This window comes from Diadema antillarum, unplaced genomic scaffold (assembly GCF_040938485.1).
Source record: "Diadema antillarum isolate AM-2024a unplaced genomic scaffold, OU_Dant_1.0 seq00002150_RagTag, whole genome shotgun sequence".
NCBI lineage: Eukaryota > Metazoa > Echinodermata > Echinoidea > Diadematoida > Diadematidae > Diadema > Diadema antillarum.
This window is the reverse complement of record NW_027272789.1, coordinates 10,617-34,604: the sequence shown is the minus strand read 5'-3', so window position 1 is coordinate 34,604 and position 23,988 is coordinate 10,617. Positions and strand designations below refer to the sequence as shown.

At 40.4% G+C, this 23,988-nt stretch overlaps 1 pseudogene; it reads left to right on the top strand.

Annotated features, from left to right (window-relative positions):
• Positions 1 to 8,630: 8,630 nt before the first annotated feature.
• Positions 8,631 to 11,586, top strand: LOC139714058 (uncharacterized; annotated as a pseudogene).
• Positions 11,587 to 23,988: the final 12,402 nt, after the last annotated feature.

The following is a 23,988-nucleotide window of genomic DNA, read 5'->3' as shown; positions in this document are numbered from 1 at the left end:
TGAATAGAATGTAGAGCGGCAGCCATGTTTAACTGGAGGGAGGCCATATTTATTAAATGGCCGCCAAAACAAAGGATGTGATGAACCTATTCACTTTGCTGAAACATCATTATATTGAAAACCTTCACCCAAAAACTATACTTTTACACTTGAATCGGGATTATATATCTTTTGAGTTCGAAGATATACAATATTCATTATCTGTTGTATGGCAGCCATATTTATTAAAATGGCCGCCAAAACGTAGGATGAAACGATTCATATTCACTTACAGTTGAATTTATCAGAATCCTTGACCCCAAAAACATATAAGTTGGTACCAGAGTCATGACCCTTTGTCCATACATTTTAAGGATATGTTATATCTAGCATGGTGGCCATATTTTTTCAAAATGGCCGCCAATAAGTAGGTTGCCATGGTTTTATCCTCTCAAAAATTATTCTATTGGAATCCTTGACCCTCAAAACCTATACTTTGGTACAAGAATCACCACAATCGGACTTATAGTTTCCAAAATACACAGCATTGCTATATCACATGGCGGCCATTTTGAAAAATGGCCGCCACGGCCGCCACAGGCAGAATCAGAGTGGCTTCCATATCAGAAATGACTTGTATTGGCATCATGTACATGTGTACCAATTGTGGTGCTTTTACCATAATGTGCATGATTCACCCTATATGTGGTCTATATCCGCTAGACTACAAGGCCCTCTGTTATGGTTAAGCAGTGACAACACTCATTTTATTTATCAGATACTCTCTCGTTATTTGTTTGTCTCTTTATTTGTTTGTTGTTTTTTGTCATATTTCCAGTTGGAAAACTAATCTATCTCTTTTATTTTATGGTCAATACTAAAAGGTACATGCGACATATTATGATTCGTAAGATAGAATTACTTAGATAGAATGTTCGAATTATGCTTGATCGTTTTCATGGTTGGAAGGGTTGGCTTATCTATTAAATCCAATGCTTCCATTATCAATGATTCGTACAGAAATTATGGTATGATTCTATCTAATCATGATTCAATTCATCAGTAACATTATTTCGAACGGGAAGTGAAAAGGATATAGTCAAAATCAACAGCAATCCCACCCAAAGCACCTGAAACAATTCCATAAAGACGATATAAGAAAGGCAGAACATTATTTGACCGTTAGATTTACCTTCTTTTTGGGAGTTACCCGTGCGACTCGTTCGGCTGTAAATGTTTTATTGCTTTCCCCAGAGAGCTCAAGAATGCTTCTCCCAAACACACACACAGAGACAATCAATTAATCAATCGACCAATCAAATCACTCACTCACTCACTCACTCACTCACTCACTCACTCAATCAATCAATCAATCAATCAATCAATCAATCAATCAATCAATCAATCGATGAATAAAACAACCCCATTGGCGAAGCCTTTTGACAAGGCCTCCAGGCTGAAAATGAGATACATTATAACTGCGAACATGGCGAAGGAACGAGGGAAGCCGAGTGGGGCTGGCCCACTCTGTCTCGTGTTCAACCGTTTCTCGCAATGCCCACGCATTGTGAAGGGTCAGTCTCATTCCTCTAGCACGAGGCCTTGTCAGAAGGCTACTAGTATTATGTTTGGCGCGACACCCTGAGGATATGGCAGATCAATGTATATTTACCTTCTAAGATTATCTACGTAACTTGACATTACAGGTATTGTTTACCATATCACGGTGCAGTGATTTAAAAAAAAGGTTCGAGTAATTACATTTGATGCATAAGCATTTGTGTAAGGAGACATCACTATCTTTTTTTTTTCTCAATTAACATTACCGCAGACGTTTTATTCCAGAAACAATTTTATAAGAACTATTGTTCACATTTTCTATATTCAATAATACTTAACACTAATCACACTGATCAACATTTTACATCGTTTCTGTTTCTATCCCCAAGTCATATTTTAGAACCTTTTTTGGTTCCTGTTCAATCTGCAAATGATAAATAATGCCTTTAAGAATGTGGACAATGTTCGTTTGCGGAAAGTTACTGAGCGATTTAAGGGAGCTTCTCTCAAACTCAATAACTAAATCAGCAGAAATATATTATACCATGGCCTCATCACCTGTTAGTTACATAATGGTCTGTCATGTTATGTGATTTCAAAGGCAGGTTATACATGCTTCTTTTCACGACGCTATCTTTGATTGCCAAAAAAAAAATAGTCAAAAAACTACATATCCTACAATTTTGTCTGTGCCGTTACGTGTCTATCAGTGTCAGAATGAACTAGGAATTGTGTTTGGCTATTATTTGTGTTGGTCACCCAACACTCAAAAACTCAACCACCTTCACTTACCCCCAAAGCATCCTGTGATTTAGTGGAGAGAGCTATAATGACTTAAAATGACTTAGCCACCGTACTCAGAAGTCAATTGACTGAACACTAAGTAAACATTTACACTTGAATCGTTAATTATAATAAAAGATTTGAATTTCCGCTAGTTGCATTGCGTCAAGGTATCATTTAAATATAATACCAATGATCTAGTCTACCCACGCCTCTTTGAGGAACATCCGAGAAATAACATTACTAGTAATTATCTTCGCAGCCATACTGAATAATTATCTGATTAATGTATTTTACTTATGTTTTAGCTTCGTGGATATACTTAGAAGAATAAAGTTGAGTCATGAACACTTCAGAAGTAACGATAACTGCCGACAGTAAACACCTAGCATTTGCTATTTCATGGTTCTTGTAAACATTTTCAATTCAATTCAATTCAATTCAATTCAATTCAAATGATTTTATTTCCACTTAAAGTAATACAATGAAGTATACCAAGCATCCCTGACATCCACCGTTTACCTGGAAGCAATATTACATAAGACCGCCTGTCTTTCTCTCTGGTTAGATGTATAGCACATTTCCACAGGGTATATCTATTTTCTTCCTTGCAAATGCAACTCAACATAAAAATATTCATTTGTAAATGTCATCCAATCAAGGCTAACATAGACAAATGAAAACAAAAATCTTTTGCGGATTTTGAACACCAAATAAACATCGCTTAGAAATTAATTTCATATAGGCCGTGTCACACCTTTCCGGGCAAGCCTTGCGTGCGACTTAATGAAGAACATTTTTACTACCCTGAGGTCCCCGCAAATGAACCGTTCATGACAGTACCTAGCACGTATCTCACCCGTAGTCGCCCGGAGGTGCGCATGCGAATCTATTTAAACGCAACCATGTTTAGGCCCTATCACACCTTTCCGGGCAAGCTACGCGGGCTTGTTGCGTGTCGGGATTTCCCAGTATACCGGACAATTTCTGAGGGCGGACAAGGATTTGGGTGAGTCAGTGCATATGTTTTACAATTGCTGGACGCGTTCTACTTAAATTCTACTTGGTGGTATACTGTGTGCCCTTTGTATGGAACGCGGAAAGGACAACCTTGATTTGGTCGCCTACACGGTTTTATCACTGCTACTTTTCATTTGATCACCGTCACTTTTCATTTGATCGCCGTCACTTTTTATGTGATGGCTCTCCATAGTACAACGATGTACCAGCCACCAAATGGTTTCTGGCAGCGATCAAATCAGTTGTCCTTTCCGCGTTCGAAGTGTGCGGGCGAAAAGGACAGTTTTAATCTGATCGGAGCCACTTTTAATTTGATGATGGTCACTTTTTATTTGATCGCAGCCACTTTTTATTTGATGATGGCCACTTTTCATTTGATCGCAGCCGCTTCTTATTTGATGGTGGCCACTTTTCATTTGATGATGGCCACTTTTTATTTGATCGCTGCCACTTTTAATTTGATGATGGCCACTTTTCATTTGATCGCAGGCACTTTTAATTTGATGGTGGCCACTTTTCATTTGATGATGGCCACTTTTAATTTGATGGTGGCCACTTTTAATTTGATGATGGCCACTTTTCATTTGATCGCCGCTACTTTTAATTTGATGGTGGCCACTTTTCATTTGATGATGGTCACTTTCTATTTGATCGTCGCCGCTTTTAATTTGATGATGGCCACTTTTCATTTGATAGCAGCCACTTTTAATTTGATGGTGGCCACTTTTCATCTGATGATGTTAACTTTTCATTTGATCGCCGCCACTTTTAATTTGATGGTGGCCACTTCTCATCTCATGATGGTCTCTTTTCATTTGATTGCAGCCACTTTTTATTTGATGATGGCCACTTTTTATTTGATCGCAGCCACTTTTCATTTGATGGTGGCCACTTTTCATTTGATGATGGCCACTTTTCATTTGCTCGCCGCCACTTTTTATTTGATGATGGCCACTTTTTATTTGATCGCAGCCACTTTTCATTTGATGGTGGCCACTTTTCATTTGATGATGGCCACTTTTCATTTGCTCGCCGCCACTTTTCATTTGATGATTGCCACTTTTAATTTGATGATGGCCACTTTGAATTTGATGGTGGCCATTTTTCATTTGATGATGGTCACTTTTTATTTGATCGCAGCCACTTTTTATTTGCTCGCCGCCACTTTTAATTTGATGATGGCCACTTTTCATTTGATCGCCGCCACTTTTAATTTGATGGTGGTCACTTTTTATTTGATGATGGCCACTTTCCATTTGCTGATGGTCACTTTTCATTTGATCGCCGTCACTTTTTTTTTCATCGTCACTTTTCATTTGACTTTCACTTTAAATCGATTGTCACTTTTGAATCGATCATCACTTTTCATTTGACCGTCACCTTTCATTCCGTCGCCACTTTTCATTTCGTTGCTACTTTTCATTTCGTTGCCACTTTTCATTTGGGGCGGGGCCACATGGGCCAATGGCGAACTTGCTGTATGCATGCGATCTGCGGCTACGCGGTGTGTGCTAAGCAGTTACGAAGTACTACATACTAGTACGTAGGAGGTACTCTTGGCTATGGTGGTATATCTCCAACGGCAGTTTCTCCAAGATTGGCAGGAGATCTGAGTGAGGGCCAAAGAAAATTAAAGACGGCTAGCCGCGATAGCTCCGTAAGTAATTCAATTTTAAATATTATGGCGGATAACCTTTTTTTTTTGGCTGCTATGGCTTCGTTCGTGTGACTGACTGAGTGTTAGTATGTGACTACGAACTTTTATATATACTGTACGTTATGGCTGTGCATGTATGTGGTGGGCTGCAGCTCCTTATTTCACGCGTTTCACAGCACAGTGCAGTTGGAGGTAGGCCTGTTAGTATTAAACGTTAGAAGTAACTAACGTTAGAAGTTCACGGATCTACACTGTATGGACTAACGTTAGAGAGGTTTCTTATACAGTGTCAGTGAGATCTCATGAGTCTGAGCTTACCGGGGCTCTCCTCCTTGTAAATTTACACAGCTAAAGGGGGAGAGTCTATTAATAGGCCTACCTCCAACTGCACTGTGCTGTGATACGCGTGAAGTAAGGAGCTGCAGCCCACCACATACATGCACAGCCATAACGTACAGGAATATAATTTGTTCACAGTCACACACTCACACTCAGTCAGTCACACGAACGAAGCCATAACAGCAAAAAAAAAAAAAAAAAAAAAAAAGGTTATCCGCCATAATATTTGAAATTGAATTACTTACGGAGCTATCGCGGCTAGCCATCTTTAATTTTCTTTGGCCCTCACTCAGATCTCCTACTAATCTTGGAGAAACTGCCGGTGGAAGTATCTATAGATCTACCATAGCCAAGAGTACTTCCAGGCGTATGTACGTACATGTACTATACTTCGTAACTGTTTAGCACGCACCGCGCAGCCGCAGATCGCATGCATACAGCAAGTTCCCCATTGGCCCATGCGGCCCCGCCCCAAATGAAAAGTGGCAACGAAATGAAAAGTGGCAACGAAATGAAAAGTGGCGACGGAATGAAAAGTGACCGTCAAATGAAAAGTGACGATCGATTCAAAAGTGACAATCGATTTAAAGTGAAAGTCAAATGAAAAGTGACGATGAAAAGAGAAAAAGTGACGGCGATCAATTGAAAAGTGGCGATGAAAATAAAAAAGTGAGGCGATCAAATGAAAAGTGGCCATCATCAAATGAAAAGTGGCTGCGATCAAATGAAAAGTGATCATCATCAAATTAAAAGTAGCGGCGATCAGATAAAAAGTGACCATCATCAAATGAACAGTGGCCTCCATCAAATTAGCAGTGGCTGCGATCAAATTTAAAGTGGCTATCATCAAATTAAAAGTATTGTATTGTATTGTATTGTATTTATTCAGACAAATCAAAACAACATGTCTAGGGGTGCAAAAAAAGGTACGAATACCCATGCATGTCTGCACCCCTGGAGTACATCATCACCAGATTAAATAAATTAAAAACTATGATCGGTACATTGAAATGCAAATATCTAAATACATATAAGTATAAATATAATACCGTTATTACAAAATGACAATGAAACCAAACTCTGGCCTTCGGAACAGCAATATATTGCACAAGAAATGGGTAACCAGTATAAAATGTAAATAAGTGATATTGCAAGAGAGGAATAATCATCTAAGACAACAAACCATATTGCAGGGTATACTAGCGGAATATTAAAACATGGACGAATACATCTTTTTAAAAAAAGTCTATATCATAGTATATGCACATTAATATTGCACCAGACAAAATAAGCTTAAGAATTCACCAAATGAGACTTATATGTTATACATGATACATTGTAAAATGAATTCACATACATGAAAACTGTCTTAATAAATATTTAAAGCGAGAAAGAGATGTACTGGCTACAATGTTACTTGGCAATGAATTCCGTTCTTGTGAAGTCTTGACATAAAAAGAACATTTGAAATAATCAGTTCTTGCAAACGGGATATATTCTTTCTTATTATGATCATTTCTACCAAATCTGTTCTCTCGTGTAATTCTTTGTTGTCCAGTGTTCACTATATCATTTATCATTTTGTAAAACATTATAAGTCTGAAATACTTACCTCTTGCAATTAATTTCGAGAAATGTATCTTTTGCAACAACGTATCATAACCTGTTTCCCAGTCACGAAACAATAATCTAACAAACCTCTTCTGAACACGCTCAAGTACGTTAATGTGAAATAATCTGTATGGATCCCATGCAGCAGCACAATATTCTAAACATGGACGTATAAGTGAATTATATAAACTAATTAAAACATGTGAGGGAAAATGTAAAAAATTTCTTTTTATAACACCAATAATTTTACTACATTTAACATACGTTTTATTACAATGATCGTTCCAGTTGAGTGTTTCATTAATAATTATTCCTAGATATTTTTCTGAATGAGTTATACTTAATTTCTTTCCAATAAAACATAATCATAATCATATTATGTTCTTTTCCGTGACATTTTCATAATCTTACATTTATTGACATTAAAGTCAAGATGCCATGTCTTAGACCATTTACCCAAAGCATCAAGATCTCCTTGTAAATCGTCACAGTCTTCAAGTGAATTGACACACCTATACAAAATGCAATCGTCTGCATAAATACGAATATTGGAAGATATATCATTAGTAATATCATTTATGAAACATGAGAACAAAATCGGACCAAGGATGGTTCCCTGCGGGACACCAGACTTAACATCAACCCAGTCGGCACATTCCCCGTTGAGCACAACCCTCTGCTCTCTATGTTCAAGAAAATTCATGATCCATTTCAAATTGGAGTTTACTACACCGTACCTTTGTAATTTAATTTCTAAAAGGCTGTGCGGAACACTATCAAACGCCTCGGCGAAATCTAAAAAGACGATGTCCACTTGGGAGCCTGAGTCCATCGCACTTGACCAATCGTGAATAGCTTCTATCAATTGTCTCTCACATGAGCGCTTTTCACGGAAACCGTGCTGACCGTCACACAATATACTAGTATTGTTCACTGACAGGTGATTAACAAGTCGACGACATACAATCTTTTCAAGTAATTTGCACACAATAGAAGTCATAGAAATTGGACGATAATATTGGGTCGTTTTTCTCACCTTTCTTTTTATAGGGTAAATGTTAGCTCTTCGCCAGTCAACTGGCAGCTTTCCCGAGGACAAAGATTCATTGAATAATTGACATAAGGAGCTGGCTAATTGTTCAGACCCTTCTGTTGTGTAATGATACACAAAGTTATCACTACCCCCTCCCATTCTATTGATGACTGGATATACACTACCAGTTCACCTCCACCAGTCAATGACCCCTACCAATGCTCTCCTCATCCAGTGAGTCATCGACCTTCATCATCCCTTGAGTACTTCTAGCCCCATCTAATTTACGACCAGGCTAAGCCAAACCTAAACATCCTGCCGTTCCCCCATTGATTACTTAGAATTGTTGTTCATTCCAAATCCAAGAATACTACCTCCTTAATAAAACTAGTCCCGCCTTTGTTCCTATAACAACCAAAGTTTTGCCCAATTAAAACCCCTCTATAACATGAAGACTCCACCCCCATTCACCCATTCATAGTGTGTCACAACAGTGTAACCAGTGACCAATGTGTAATACTCATGATTGAATGTATGAAGAGATTGACAAGTTGTATAAGATGCAGAGAAGAAGAGTTGGATTCTGATGCTCGAAGAGAGAGGATCGCCTCCAAAACGCCTCTCAAATAAAGCACACGTATGGAAACTCAAATGAACTGTGTCGCCACTCATTTTACTGTGATGTGTATCTCTCAGAATTAATATCAACCGATCCCAAGTAGCAAAACATCCGCTACACAACATGGTGGAGAACCCGGCTTGATTTGAACAATTCAACACGTGCAGCAGTTGTGACAGAACATTGACTGTTAACAATTATTCATAACTTGCGACACTACCGCGTGAGAACCCGGTGCTCCGAGAATAAGAAATAAGACTGACATCTGTTGCTGTGGCCAACGAAAGTTTCAGCTTCCTGAGACCAGAACTTGTCTCCTTGCTGTGAAAGTCTGTGCAGCAGAACTGAGAGCTTATAAGTACCACATCTGATATATGATGGCATATATCACATCATCTGCCACCATTGTCCTTATGTGAAAAACGGACAACAACGGACAGCACAGCATGACCGTGGACTTCAACATATAATGATACATGATCACGTGTTTCGACTGCATGACGTGTTCTCCTATGGCGTGACCGAACCCAAGATGACTTATCCCGACTGACTTCGACGACATTGCTCTCCAGAATGAGATGAGCGCCACTTCCATGACCTCAAGAAATACAACATCATCGCAACACCAGCCGCCATCATCACCATCAGCATCAACATCGACATCGCCACCATTTTCATTTCCGCCATCTTCATCTCCGCACCATCATCGCAGTAGACGTCATCGCAACCAGCATAATCACCATCATCACAATCATTTCCCTCTCTGGACCAGTGGAAGTCACCGCCAACATCACCGCCTGATCATCACCATCGCTTTGAAAGCTGTCATCACATTAACAACCCTGGACACCACTGGACAAGGACCAAACAATGACTTTCTGACATTGACATTCTATGTTATGTTGACTCCCTTATAACGAGCCCCGGATTGGCACTGACATATTCAAATTGACATCTATTGTAAAGTTTTTATTTGTGCATTCAATTCATCTGTTCTTCTCTGGCCTGACCCAATCGGTAAGTGAAACCAATCACATTTCATTGTTCCAGTGTGAGAGAGCGTGCATTGTATTCGTATGAGAGTTGTGTTACATTAAGTTAGATTTGTAGATTGTATATATTGTATTTGTTCACCAAGTAGTAAGGAACGCGTACGCCTACTTTCTAATTTTTTTGTTTAAGTAAGACCAACTCTGACACAACTATATCAACAATGACTACCACCACCACCACCACACTCAGACAAATTGACTTTCTACCCGCCCGCTTCTCGGGGGACAAACTTGACCGCGACGATGCAACAGCCCACATGCTGACATTTCTTGACTACCTTGACGCCCATAACATTGACGTAACGAAAGCCACTTCTTTCGACCAAATACTCAAGACATTCAAACGAACCCTCCAAGGTCAAGCACGACTTTGGATTGACGGACAAACCTTTAAGACATTCAGTGACCTGCGTGAAGCATTTGTACGACGATTTAGCTCTGCTAAATCAGACTTTGCCAACGTACACGGCTTTAACACTGTACACCTGACTAACGGCGAGAGTACTGAGGCTTTCCTACAACGACTCCGTGTAGCAGCCTCCTACATTGACTATGGGGAAACCCAAATTAGACATAGACTTTTGGACTCATTACCCCATGACTGCCGCCGTCCTCATGTCGGCATCGACTACTACTCAGACCTGCGACGAAATAGCTACTAAAGCGCAGTTGTACCTAGACATACAAAAAGACAAACAACCTATGACTAAAGACTTGACCTTCGCCACTCAGAGCGAAATAGACCGATTAAAGGACGACCTCAACTCCCTTAAACTTGACACACTTGACCAGACCCGAGGACGGACTCGTGACAGAGGACGGGGACCGCCCCACTCGAGGTCCTCCAGCAGAGGTCGCAAGCGCGAGCACAGTGCGGGCAGAAGCCCATATCGTAGCGACCGCCAATATACAAACAACCGCCATCGCAGCCATACCCGTAGCCCCCATCCCAATGACCGCGTGCCGCACTACACCAGGCGCAATGACAGACGCTCCATTATTTGTGACTATTGCCTCATACCTGGACATGTTTGGCGACAATGTCGCAAAAGGCTAAGGGACATTGACATGCGTGCACAACAACAACAACAACAACACTATTATCACAACCAACATCAACATCAACAACATTACGACCAACAACCATACTACGGACCACGCCCACAGGATTTTTAGGGCGGGAGGACAATATAATAACGCTCATTATTCCTCCTCCCGTAGTAAGAATCACAGGCAAAACCCCAACCATGACTCCAACTTGAAATCGACTTACTTAGGGACTGACGATGTAGATCTACAATTAACTGATCGAAACTTTGTTAAAGGACGACTAGACAATGGTAAGAACATGTTCATACTGTTTGACAGTGGCGCGACTAAGACTTTAATTTCGGACAGGTACGTGAAATCGACCCCGCATCTCTCCAACCTAAAAAGACGAAAGGTAGCCCCTACACGGTTTAGATTAGGGAACGGGCAGTTCCTTCAATCGCAGTCGGCGATTACATTCAGGGTCACTATTCAGGGACACAAATTTGAAATTTCTGCCCTCATTGTAGAAAATCTTGTTGGTGTTGACCTGATTTTAGGGACGAATACACTATCGGACTTAAACGGGACTTTGACATTCAGGAACAACAGGTTCAAGATCAAACAGAAACGAGTACCTTTCTCCCCGACAAACAAAGTGACTATCAACCCTAAAGACTCCACGCTCATGACCTTACAGGGACAGGCACCCCCACAATTCCGCAACACTGACGTCATACTGACTGCAAACGACTACCTTGGTAGACATTGCCCCTCTACCATGGTCGTAACATTGATGAAGGGCAGGACCCAAATACTAGTGACTAATACTTCTGACCGACCCCTCCAATTTGCAAAAGGCAGACCAATTGCATACCTCGACATGGCATGCCCCATAACTGTGTCTGAGCCCCTTCCCACTGACAAGGTGAATGTGACCTTAACTGACCGGCACACAGACAATATTTACAGCACCCAACTCTCTACCCCATGCCCAGACGGTAACCATGGATACCAGACTAGACAAGACAACCTCAAGAGATACCCCCACCTTGACCCCAGTGATCCAATTGCAAGCATGACTGAAGACCAGATAATTAAGGAACACATTGACTTAAACAACAGCATACTCTCCCCTACTGAGAAGGACCAACTGAGACAATTACTAAGAGACAATAGGCCTGCATTTTCCTTGTACGGCGAACTTTCCAGCTGCCCCGACTTTGAAGTCGACATTGAACTGACTGACAACACACCATTTTTCATACGCCCTTACTTTGCCACAGAACCCGACAAACGACAGATTGAAAAGGAACTTACGAAACTTGTTAAGCTAGGAATACTAGAAATCGGACCACAATCATACACATCACCAGTACTACTGGTAGCTAAAAAGGACAAATCGGAAAAACGTGTTGTGACTGACTTTAGACATCTGAACTCCAAAATCAGACGAACAAACCACCCTTTTCCCCTACTGACAGAGACCCTTAAACGAATCGGACAAGCAGAGACTAGAGTAATGAGTGTTATTGACCTGAAATCCGCCTTTCACTGCATACCCCTCTCAAAGTCTGCGCAAAAATACACCGGAATTGCCTCATACCATGGAGGTAAACACTACTACTACAAACGACTAGCACAAGGACTTAACGTTTCCCCCGGACTCTTCCAAGCCAAGATTGACGACATATTAGGTACAATTCCCTATTCTCATGACTTTTGTATTGCCCACCATGACGACATTATCTTATTTAGACCCGACAAGACGACTCATAAACAACACTTGACACAGGTCTTAAAAGCACTTTCTGACAACGGACTGAAAATCAGCCCGAAAAAGTGCAAACTGTTCAGGAATGACGTAGAATACATGGGACACAGGATTACTATCAATAAGGACGGTGAGGCATGTTTTCAACCTATGAATAACAGATGTGCCTCCATACGTAACATGGCTAGACCTAAGACCCCCAGACAAGTAAGGAGACTTGTTGGAGCAGTGAATTATGTGGCAGGATTCTTTCCACAAATTCAGGCCATACTTAAACCCCTGCACCAACTGACAAGGAAGAAAAACAAATTCATGTGGACTGACGAACATGAAAGAGCTTTCAACAAAATTAAGGATCTAATGACCAATCCCCCAGTACTACATATGCCCCAGAGCACAGGACGCTTCACTTTGTATAGTGACACCTCACGGACTGCAACCGGTTCGTACTTGACCCAAGTCATAAACGGACAAGAGAGAAACATTGGATACTATTCGAAGGTCTTACCTGACGCATGTCAAAGATACAGTGTTACAGAATTGGAATTATTTGGCCTTTTGATCAATGTGACAGCATTTAAGCATCTATTGAAAGGATGTGAATTCAATGCATTTGTGGACCATAGTTCAATTGTCCAAATTTTAAAGTCAAAAGAACAACCATGCACAACACGTCTCCAGAAACTTCTTCTCAAATTATCTGAATATTCCTTTAAGATTGGCTACAAGAAAGGAACAGAATTAGTTTTAGCAGATTTTCTTTCCCGTGTTCCAAGTGAACAGCACCCGAAAATAGATCAGGTAATTCCCCTTTCCTTTAGTTTGTTTAGCGAGAGTGACTTTACTCTTCACCCCGTCCAGTCAGTTGAACGACCCATGACACGTGCATATGCAAAACAGATGGGAGTTACAATCCCAGACATTTTTCCTCCACGTGCCAGTGACCCAACACCTCAAGCATCTCCCACTACTACAGCTCCTCCCCCACGTCCACCCCCTAAACCTAACTTAGGCAAAACAAATGACACACATGCACGACCAACCAACCAGAGACAAGAACCAAAACATGACACACCCCCAGCCACAACTCCAGTCACAACACATTCCCACACACATTCCCATGACAACCATGCCCCTTCCACGCGACCTCCTACTCGACATACACCTGTTACTCCTCAACTTCACGAACCAAGATTAGTTGACAGACATAACGACTACCAACACCAACACCGGCACAACTCTAACGACCAATACCGAGAAGTACCGCCTGACCTCTACACCCCGCCTAAGCCACTGACCACTAAGGTAAACAACATTGTAGCTGGACACATTCCAAAACAACATGAGCTAGACAAGTTTACTGACTTAATCAAACGGAAAATAATCAGAGACTACAACCTTCCCATTGACATGCGACAACTAATGACTGAACAGCAAACCTCGCCTTTCTTCAAGCCTGTTTATGACTATTTGTCACATGACATTCTACCTAGTGACAAAAGAGCAGCCAAAACAGTGAAAGTAAAGGCTGAAGAGTACATTTTGTGTGACGGCTTACTGTTCAGACTTTTCTTCACAGAGGACGATGACTTCAGAATACAACTAGCAATCCCAGAATCCTTGACTGACACAATCATCTCCCAACACCATGACAACCTCCTTAGCAATCACCAAGGGACCCAACGGACTTACTTGGCAATCAGACGCAACTACTACATGCCCAACATGTTTGACAGAATTAACAATTATGTCAAAGCTTGCTTGCGCTGCCAGCAATTCAAGGGCAAACCAGACAAGGACAGACCCTTTCACACGCGAATACCCGACTCTTACAGACCATTCCAACGTATTAGTCTTGACTTCAAGACAATGCCCAGTTCACAGACAGGATTCAGACACTTGATGGTGATTTGTGATGAAATCACTCGATTTGTTGTTTGTGCGCCTTTAAAGACGCTAGACGCAGAAACAATATGCGAAGCACTGATCCAAAAAGTGATATGTATTTTTGGACCACCATCATGTATCGTGACCGACGCTGCTGCCTCACTGACCGGCAAATTACTGACTTTACTGTGTGACGCCCTGAACATTGACAAGAAAGTAATTAGTGTTGCCAATCACGGTAGCCTACACGTAGAACGACATATCAGAACTCTCTCCGACTTTCTCAAAATCAACCTTAACCAGTTTGGAAATGACTGGGTAAGATACATCTCGACCACATGCTATGCCTACAACTCCTTTTCCTCTCCACATTAGGTGACCATTCCCCCTATGAACTTGTTTTTGGTCGAGACGCCCCAAATCTAACCAACTTGACCTTCAACTCCATGAATGGACTTTCTCAGACGTATGATGAATATGTGGCCCATCTCAAGAAGAAATTTGACCACATTTCTCAGACCATGCTTTCACTGCAAAGAAAACAACAGAACAAGCAGAATGCAGAGATTGCCAATAGACTGAACAAATCACCTATCTACTCAGTAGGTCAGCTAGTCTATTTGTACAAGCCTACATCCTCTTCCCTCACTGCTAACTCTCGAAAAATAGCAGCTGAATGGGTTGGACCCCTGGTCATACACGAGATTTTGGAAAGGACCCACTACATTCTGGCAACTCTCAAGGGAGAAATCCTGCGAGATGTTTTCAATTTCAACAGGCTGAAACCCTGTTTCATGAAAGCGTCTGATGACAGAAAACCGATCACGCACATACAGCGACTGAAAGAAAGACTAGGCAAAGCAGCACAAAACGAGACTGGTCAAAAATCTGACAAGCCGTCAGTACAGTTCATGGATGAGCATGACGAAATCAGACCAGAGTGTACTGCTGACCAAATTATGTGCATGCAAACCACTGACCCATTCAATGACAGAGATTATGTTGACTCCCTACCCTCAAATGATGGCATAGCCGCCCCCACCCCCCTGCAACAGCCTGACCTAGAAAGGCAATTTGATTTGCTCATGAGTGCCCCCACAGACAATGAAATGTCATTACACAGAGGGCGATTCAAGGCTGGACAGTTACAAGTCCTGACCTCATTTGTTAGGAATGTTACTGATAATGACCCTCAAGACATACGTTTTTGGTGGAACATAGGGTTATACCCAGACATGCATGACTTAGTCCAAAGTATCTTGGCAGACAAGAATATTCCTGTAACTGGAACACCCAAGAAATTCATGAGACAATTGTATGTGTGACTTTGTAAATAGAAATTATGTATGCGACACTTTAACTTCATGTACTATCATTTTGTGCCTCTATAAGTCTAGAGGACCTTTAAATGGATTCTGTGTGATACACAGTGTGTCACATATTTGTTATGTCTTTTTAATGTACAAGTTTGGAATTACTTGCCTATGGACGATTTACCTATTCCATCTTCTTGATGAATGCTTTACGAGTTTGGAACACTCGTCTTATGTTTAACTCGCTTGAAAGCGCGAGTTCACGTTCATTACATTTTATTATTTTTAGTCATTTGGAAAGATTTCCTCTTAATAGGAAAGGTTTGTAAGCCATGATATTCTATGATAGTCTTTCAAAAATTGAATGACATTTTGCCTGGATCATAGACTTGACTTTTATTCCTTGAGCGTTCCTATTATCTTCCAAATGATTTTATTATGAAGATATATAATATGCATGGATAGTGCATTAGATACAAGCACTCAAGGTTGTTATTTGGATCAGATTGTTTATCGCACTGCACAGAATAATGACCAGCGAATTGTTTTACTTTATTTTGTGTTACCAGAATTGCCGTTGTTTGATAGGCAAAATCACATTGATGCTTTGTTTACAGTGCATAAGTCTGCACAACATTGTGTAAATACATGTATTATTATAGTGCATAAGTCTGCACAATTTAATTTGACTTGCTTTAAATCTATATCCTAAAAATGGTATAGACATTATTGAATATGATATCTTAATTTGGTAACTTGAATAGTTACCAAAATACAAACAAGACAAGGATATTTCACTCAATGGTAAAATAAGTTCATGTATCATACACCCCCTCGGCATGACTAAGTCTTTTAAGCAGAACTTAAAGAAGAACTTAAATGTCTTCATCGTGCATTTCATATACAGTAATTGGTCTAATTTATTTAACTGTATATTATTATTGTAAGGATTTGAGCAAGAGAGAAAGTATGAAAGAGTCTGGAACTATGATAAACGGTTTCACAAGCATGTTTTGTACATGGTCAATCGCCTAGTCCCGCCTTTGTTCCTATAACAACCAAAGTTTTGCCCAATTAAAACCCCTCTATAACATGAAGACTCCACCTCCATTCACCCATTCATAGTGTGTCACAACAGTGTAACCAGTGACCAATGTGTAATACTCATGATTGAATGTATGAAGAGATTGACAAGTTGTATAAGATGCAGAGAAGAAGAGTTGGATTCTGATGCTCGAAGAGAGAGGATCGCCTCCAAAACGCCTCTCAAATAAAGCACACGTATCGAAACTCAAATGAACTGTGTCGCCACTCATTTTACTGTGATGTGTACCTCTCAGAATTAATATCAACCGATCCCAAGTAGCAAAACATCCGCTACACAACACTTCTTTCAATATTTTTGCTGGCAAGCCGTCTGGTCCTTGGGATTTACTGACATCAATATTCTGTAATAATTTACGTACTTCAGCGACATCACAAACAATATTTTCCATGACTGGAACACAAGAAAACAAATCGTTCAGTCGGGGATGAGTAAACTGGGAATCATTGAATGTAAACTGAAACTGTGTATTTAAAACATGTGCAATCATTTTGTCATCTGTTACGCGAGTTCCATTTACTACAAATGACGATGTCGTCTTTTATTCAATCTTCTTTGATTTAACAAACTTCCAAAATCTTTTCGGATTTTGCTTTATATCCTCACATAGGGTATTACACAAATAATTTTTACATTTTTGTTTCAACAATTTCTTAGCTTCCCGTCTTATTTGTGAAAATTTCTCACGGTCATTCTTAGCGTTCGTTGTTTTAGCAATATCACATAACTTCTTACGTTTTTTAAATATTTTCTCCACTTCTTTATCAATCCATGGTACATAAGAACCAATAGTGGCGGCGATCAAATGAAAAGTGGCCATCATCAAATGCAAAGTGGCCACCATTAAATTAAAAGTGGCGGCGATCAAATAAAAAGTGGCCAACATCAAATGAAAAGTGGCCACCATCAAATAAAAAGTGGCGGCGATCAAATAAAAAGTGGCCAACATCAAATGAAAAGTGGCCATCATCAAATGAAAAGTGGCCACCATCAAATTAAAAGTGGCTGCGATAAAATTAAAAGTGGCTCCGATCAAAGAAAAGTGGCTGCGATCAAATAAAAAGAGACCATCATCAAGTGAAAAGTGGCCACGATTAAATTAAAAGTGACGGTGATCAAATAAAAAGTGACCATCAACAAATGAAAAGTGGCCTCCATCAAATTAAAAGTGGCTGCGATCAAATTAAAAGTGGCCATCATCAAATAAAAAGTGGCCGCGATCAAATAAAAAGTGGCCATCATCAAATAAAAAAGTGGCCATCATCAAATTAAAAGTGGTCATCAAATTAAAAGTGGCTGCGATCAAATAAAAAGTGGCCATCATCAAATAAAAAGTGGCGGCGATCAGATAAAAAGTGGCCATGCCGTCAAACCCCCGTTTGAGACAAGACCCCATTGGCAAACGAAGCCGATGGGGTGCTATAACCCCCTAACGAGTCCTCGTTTGAGAAGTGGGAGGATATGTATTTGCCCATTGCAAAGTAATTTTCTACTCAGGCGTGGCAAACCTGGAGGCCAAGCCAGGGTTTAATGACTGCAACAGCTGTCATATTACGTCAGAGCATGATAAGGATATCTGCCTGTGGCAGACCATTTAAAGTGAACTCAATTTTCTCTATTCTTTCTAAAGTGTTAAATCTTATATTCTATTGAGAAATTCTATGGTCATCCGTTTTAAATTTCGAACGAAAAAAATTGACCCATAAATAACGAAAATAGAGAAATAAGAAGGAGAGCATTGTAGAAGTTTGCCGACACACACACGCACCATGGAGCTACATAGCCCATGCCAAAACCAAAACAATCTCCTCTCGCGGGTGCCCCCCCCCCCCCCCCGTGGTGGTGACTGATGCTTAGATTAGGCCAGGGTCAAGAAACAGGTGTTTTATATCTTTGGTTTTTAAGTCCTTGATTGCCAAGATATACACTGGCAATTTCTACAGGGGTGTCGCTTCTTCAAACGAGAGATTTGCCTCATGATCATCAAATGAAAAGTGGCAAACATCAAATTAAAAGTGTCTGCGATCAAATAAAGTGACCATCATCAAATGAGAAGTGGCCACCATCAAATCAAAAGTGGCGGTGATCAAATAAAAAGTGGCCATCATCAAATGAAAAGTGGCCACCATCAAATGAAAAGTGGCCACCGTCAAATTAAAAGTGGCTGCGATCAAATTAAAAGTGGCAATCATCAAGTGAAAAGTGGCGGTGATCAAATAAAAAGTGGCCATCATCAAATGAAAAGTGGCCACCATCAAATTAAAAGTGGCTGCGATCAAATGAAAAGTGGCCATTATCAAATAAAAATTGGCCGCAATCAAATTAAAAGTGGCCACCATCAAATTAAAAGTGGCTGCGATCAAATGAAAAGTGGCGGCGATCAAATAAAAAGTGGCCATCATCAAATGAAAAGTGGCCATCAAATTAAAAGTGGCGGCGATCATATAAAAAGTGACCATCATCAAATGAAAAGTGGCCATCATCAAATTAAAAGTGGCTGCGATCAAATGAAAAGTGGCGGCGATCAAATGAAAAGTGGCCACCATCAAATAAAAAGTGGTGGCGATCAAATAAAAAGTGGCCATCATCAAATGAAAAGTGGCCACCATCAAATAGAAAGTGGCTGCGATCAAATGAAAAGTGGCCGCGATCAAATGAAAAGTGGCCATCATCAAATAAAAAGTGGCAGCGATCAAGTAAAAAGTGACCATCATCAAATGAAAAGTGGCCATCATCAAATTAAAAGTGGCTCTGATCAAATTAAAACTGTCCTTTTCGCGCGCACACTACGAACGCGGAAAGGACAACTGATTTGATCGCTGCCAGAAACCATTTGATGGCTGGTACTATGGAGAGCCATCACATAAAAAGTGACGGTGATCAATTTAAATGAAAAGTGACGGTGATCAAATCAAAAGTAGCGGTGATAAAACCGTGTAGGCGACCAAACCAAGGTTGTCCTTTCCGCGTTCCATACCTTTGTGCCAGTCGCGTGGGGGCTGACAAATCAGTGAAGGAATTCCTCTGAAGGAATGGTAGAAGTCCCGCACTCAGAATGTCATTATCTTGGCTGCACACGGGGACTGCGAAGTACCTGCGTGGGAGTTGCCTGCGAGGTGCTGCCGCTGAGGGCCTCCTACTACGACAGGCGTTCTGCGTGGACCTCTCCGGGCAGCGTGTTTTTTTTAGACGGCACAGATTGGGGAAACTAAAAATCTATCGGGGACCCTATCCCTAAACCTGACCCTAATCCTAATCCTAACCCTAACCATCAAACCCTAACCCTAACCCTAACCCTAACCCTAACCCTAACCATAACCATAACCAAAAACCCTAACCCAACGTTTTTCCCATAGGTTTAACACGCGCCATGCCCCAATCTGTGCCGTCTTACAAAAAAACGCCTCCGGGCAGCAAATATTTTTTCCGTACATGGAAAAGCTACAGGACATGAATTATTCATAAGTTTAGCTTAGATTTTGAAGTGCGCAAGCGCGTGGACTAGACTAAATTTCTATGGCTTGGCCTATTTGTACAGGGATGAACGAACTCGCATACTGTACGTTATTTGCATACATGGTCACATGTGATCACTGCGTGCGTACGCAAATGCTCCGCTATTCAGTTTACATTCGATTCGCGGTTCACGAGCTCCCCACGTAACCCCGCTGGAAGTAAGCGGGGAGCGAGCGGCGAGCGAGCATCATGATTGTCAGCCAGAGCAGCCCAGCGTACGCGTGGATAGGAGAGCAGGTACATCCGTAGTTCACGTGAAATGTACAACTTTACAAGTCACAACTTCTACAGCCATAGGCTTGTGGAACATGCATAAATGGCCAAATAAGAGCTCTTTCGAAATCTTTTGCACAACTTTTTTTTTGTTTGTGGATCATTTTGGGCACTAGTATTCGTAAATACACCGCTAACCACAGTTGGCCTACTCCTGTATGATCTATGAAGCGGTAGTGCTGCCAGTGAACATGGTGACTCGAGATCGAGCATCTCGAGTTTACTTTCGAATTACAACGATAAGATCATTTCAAATCCACATAGGCCTAATAGTAGACCGAACTTCAGTAGAGTCTAGTACTGTTTTCAAACTGATCAGTTTATTAGAAGTAGGTGATATGTCCGCGTACAAGGTGATATGTGTGTGCAATGTGATGTGCATTGTAGAGCTATTAGTCTGGGTGCCAAAACCACTTTTTGGGCCTAACCTTGTTTTACCGTCCACCCGATGTTTTTTGATGGTTTTGCCCTATTTCGGGGGTGCTGAATCCGAATCTGGATGATGCAACTCTTGCATCCTTGAGGGTTTTGAGATATTCAAGATGGCCCCCAAAATGGCCGCCAAAACCGGAAATTCCCACGTATTTCCTTCTAAATGGTGAGATATTGAAAACAATTGATGGATTTACCCTATTTCGAGGGTGCTGAATCCGAATCTGGATGATGCAACTCTTGCATCCCTGAGGATTTTGAGATATTCAAGATGGCCGCCAAAATGGCCGCCAAAACCGGAAATTCCCACGTATTTCCTTCTAAAAGGTGAGATATTGAAAACAATTGATGGTTTTACCCTATTTCGAGGGTGCTGAATCCGAATCTGGATGATGCAACTCTTGCATCCTTGAGGATATTGAGATATTCAAGATGGCCGCCAAAATGGCCACCAAAACCGAAAATTCCCACGTATTTCCTTCTAAATGGTGTGAAATTGGAAATAATTGATGATTCTCCCTATTTGGAGGATGCTGAATCCAAATCTGGATGATGCAACTCATGCAACCATGAAGTTTTTGAGATATTCAAGACGGCCGCCAAAATGGCTGTCAAAATGGCCGCCAATTAAAACCGGAAATTCCCATGTATTTTCTTCTGAATGGTGAGAAATTGAAAACAATTGATGTGATCTACCCTATTTCTATGGTGTTAAATCCGAGTCTGGATGATGCAAACCTTGCATCCCTGAGGGTATTGAGATATTCAAGATGGCCGCCAAAATGGCCGCCAAAATGGCCGCCAATCAAAACCGGAAATATCTATGTATTAGCTTTTAAATGGTGAGAAATAGAAAATAGTAGATGGTTTTACTCTATTTCGAGGGTGCTGAATCCGAATCTGGATGATGCACCTCGAGATAGTCAAAATGGCCGCCAAAATGGCCGCCGAAACGGAAACTCCAATGTATTTCCTTCTTATAAATGGTGAGAAATTGATAACAATTGATGGTTTTCGTCAATGGCACAGTTTGAACTTGCTGTATATACAGTGAAACCAGCTATACTGGATATCTTTGAGTTGGTACGATACAAGGCTTAGTGTGCCAGCAATAATTAACCCTTCAAGACTACAGATGCGGTTGAATAATTGCAAGATTACACATGTTTCCTCTACATATTATAATGGATAAGTTTTGAACACTAACAATTAATGGACAAGACATGTTCATCTAAATCATATTTTGATAGTGATGTAGAGAAGTGTACTGAAATTACCCAACATTACCTGCCTTAATCCATGAGCAGTTTTAATCTCTTTATCCATGAACACTCAAATTGGTTATTTGGTTTATATTGGTGGTCTTGATGACATTGTTGAAGACACGAGTGGGACATTTTTATTGTTATGCTTCAATTTTTTCTTCAATATGATGTAACATTATGTATGTATATATGTATATATAATCTATTACAAACACACACGAGGGGACGGACAAATCACAGGTAACGCGCCTTGGAAAAAAAAAACTAAATAAAAATCAAACGACAACATGGAAGGTAATAGTTGATAATCCAGCACTTACGAATATCATAATCGCGCAGAGTGCTTTCGAAATTACCCTTATTGATATCTACTATAGTGGTCATGGATGCAACCATTTCCAATGACCTAATCAGAATATGCGACAAGTTTCACAAGAATACGAGGCGAGACTCGTCAGAATACAAGACAAGTTTCAACACCAAATACCAACATGCCATAATTTAATTTTACTCTATTGATAGCCGAAAAGGATTAACTTTACATCTATGGAGCCATATTATTGGAGACCACAAGCATTATTTCATAACAATTATGCATAAAGACATTTTCAATCGTATCTTTCTTTGCGTTTGTACGTTTCAGTATGATGTCAATATCACTTCTTCTTTGTTCCAGTACGTGTTAAAGTTCCGTTTGAGACATATCGGAATATCTCAGTATATTACAATACCATTGTGACTGTCATTTTGACTTTCAATAAATTTTGGCTGATTTGACAAATTCGCTCAACTGAGTTGAATTCAAGAATACGAATTATTGCTTTTCACCCTGCATGGGTTTAATCTCCCGCTTCGCGTTGGAGCACAATACTTCACCATTTCAGTATAAGAACATGTTAAGGAGTTTCCGTTCATACAGGATATTTATAGATGTCCGAAAACCTTCAAAGACCTTCAGCACCCTCGAAATAGGGTAAGACCATCAATTTATTTTAAAAATTTTACCATTAAGAAAAAATATATTGACATTGGAATTTCTGCCACTTATTTTGGCTGTCATCTTGGACGTCTAAAAACCCTAAAGAATGGACGAATTTCAACAACCAAGTTTCGAGGGTGCTGAATATGGCCTAAAATTTACCAATTTTTGACAGTTATTTTGGCGGTCATCTTGGACATCTCAAAACCCTTAAAAAAGAACACGAAAGTTGCATCAACCAGGTTCGGATTCAGCACCCTCGAAATAGAGTGAAACCGCCACTTGTTTTCAATTTCACACCATTTAGAAGGTAATATAGGGCTCCCATGGAAATTTTCGTTTTTGACGGCCATTTAGGGGCCATTCTGGCGGCCATCTTTATTATCTCAAAACCCTCGAGGAAGTAAGAGCTGTATACTGGAGCTTCAAATTCAGCAAACTCAAAATAGTGTAAAACCACCAACTGTTTTGTATTTTACACAATTTAGAAGGAAGTAGGGGGTCTACATATGAATTTCCGTTTTTCGCGGTCATTTTTGGCGACCATCTTTATCATCTCAAAACCCTTAAGGATGCAAGAGTTGTATCCTGAGCTTCGGATTCAGCACACTCAAAATAAGATAAAAACCACCAATTGCTTTCAAATTGTCACCATTTAGAAAGAAATACATGGGAACTTCCGTTTTGGGCGGCCATTTTAACGGCCATATTGACTATCTCAAAATCTTCAACAATGCAGGAGTTGCACCATTAGATTCTGAT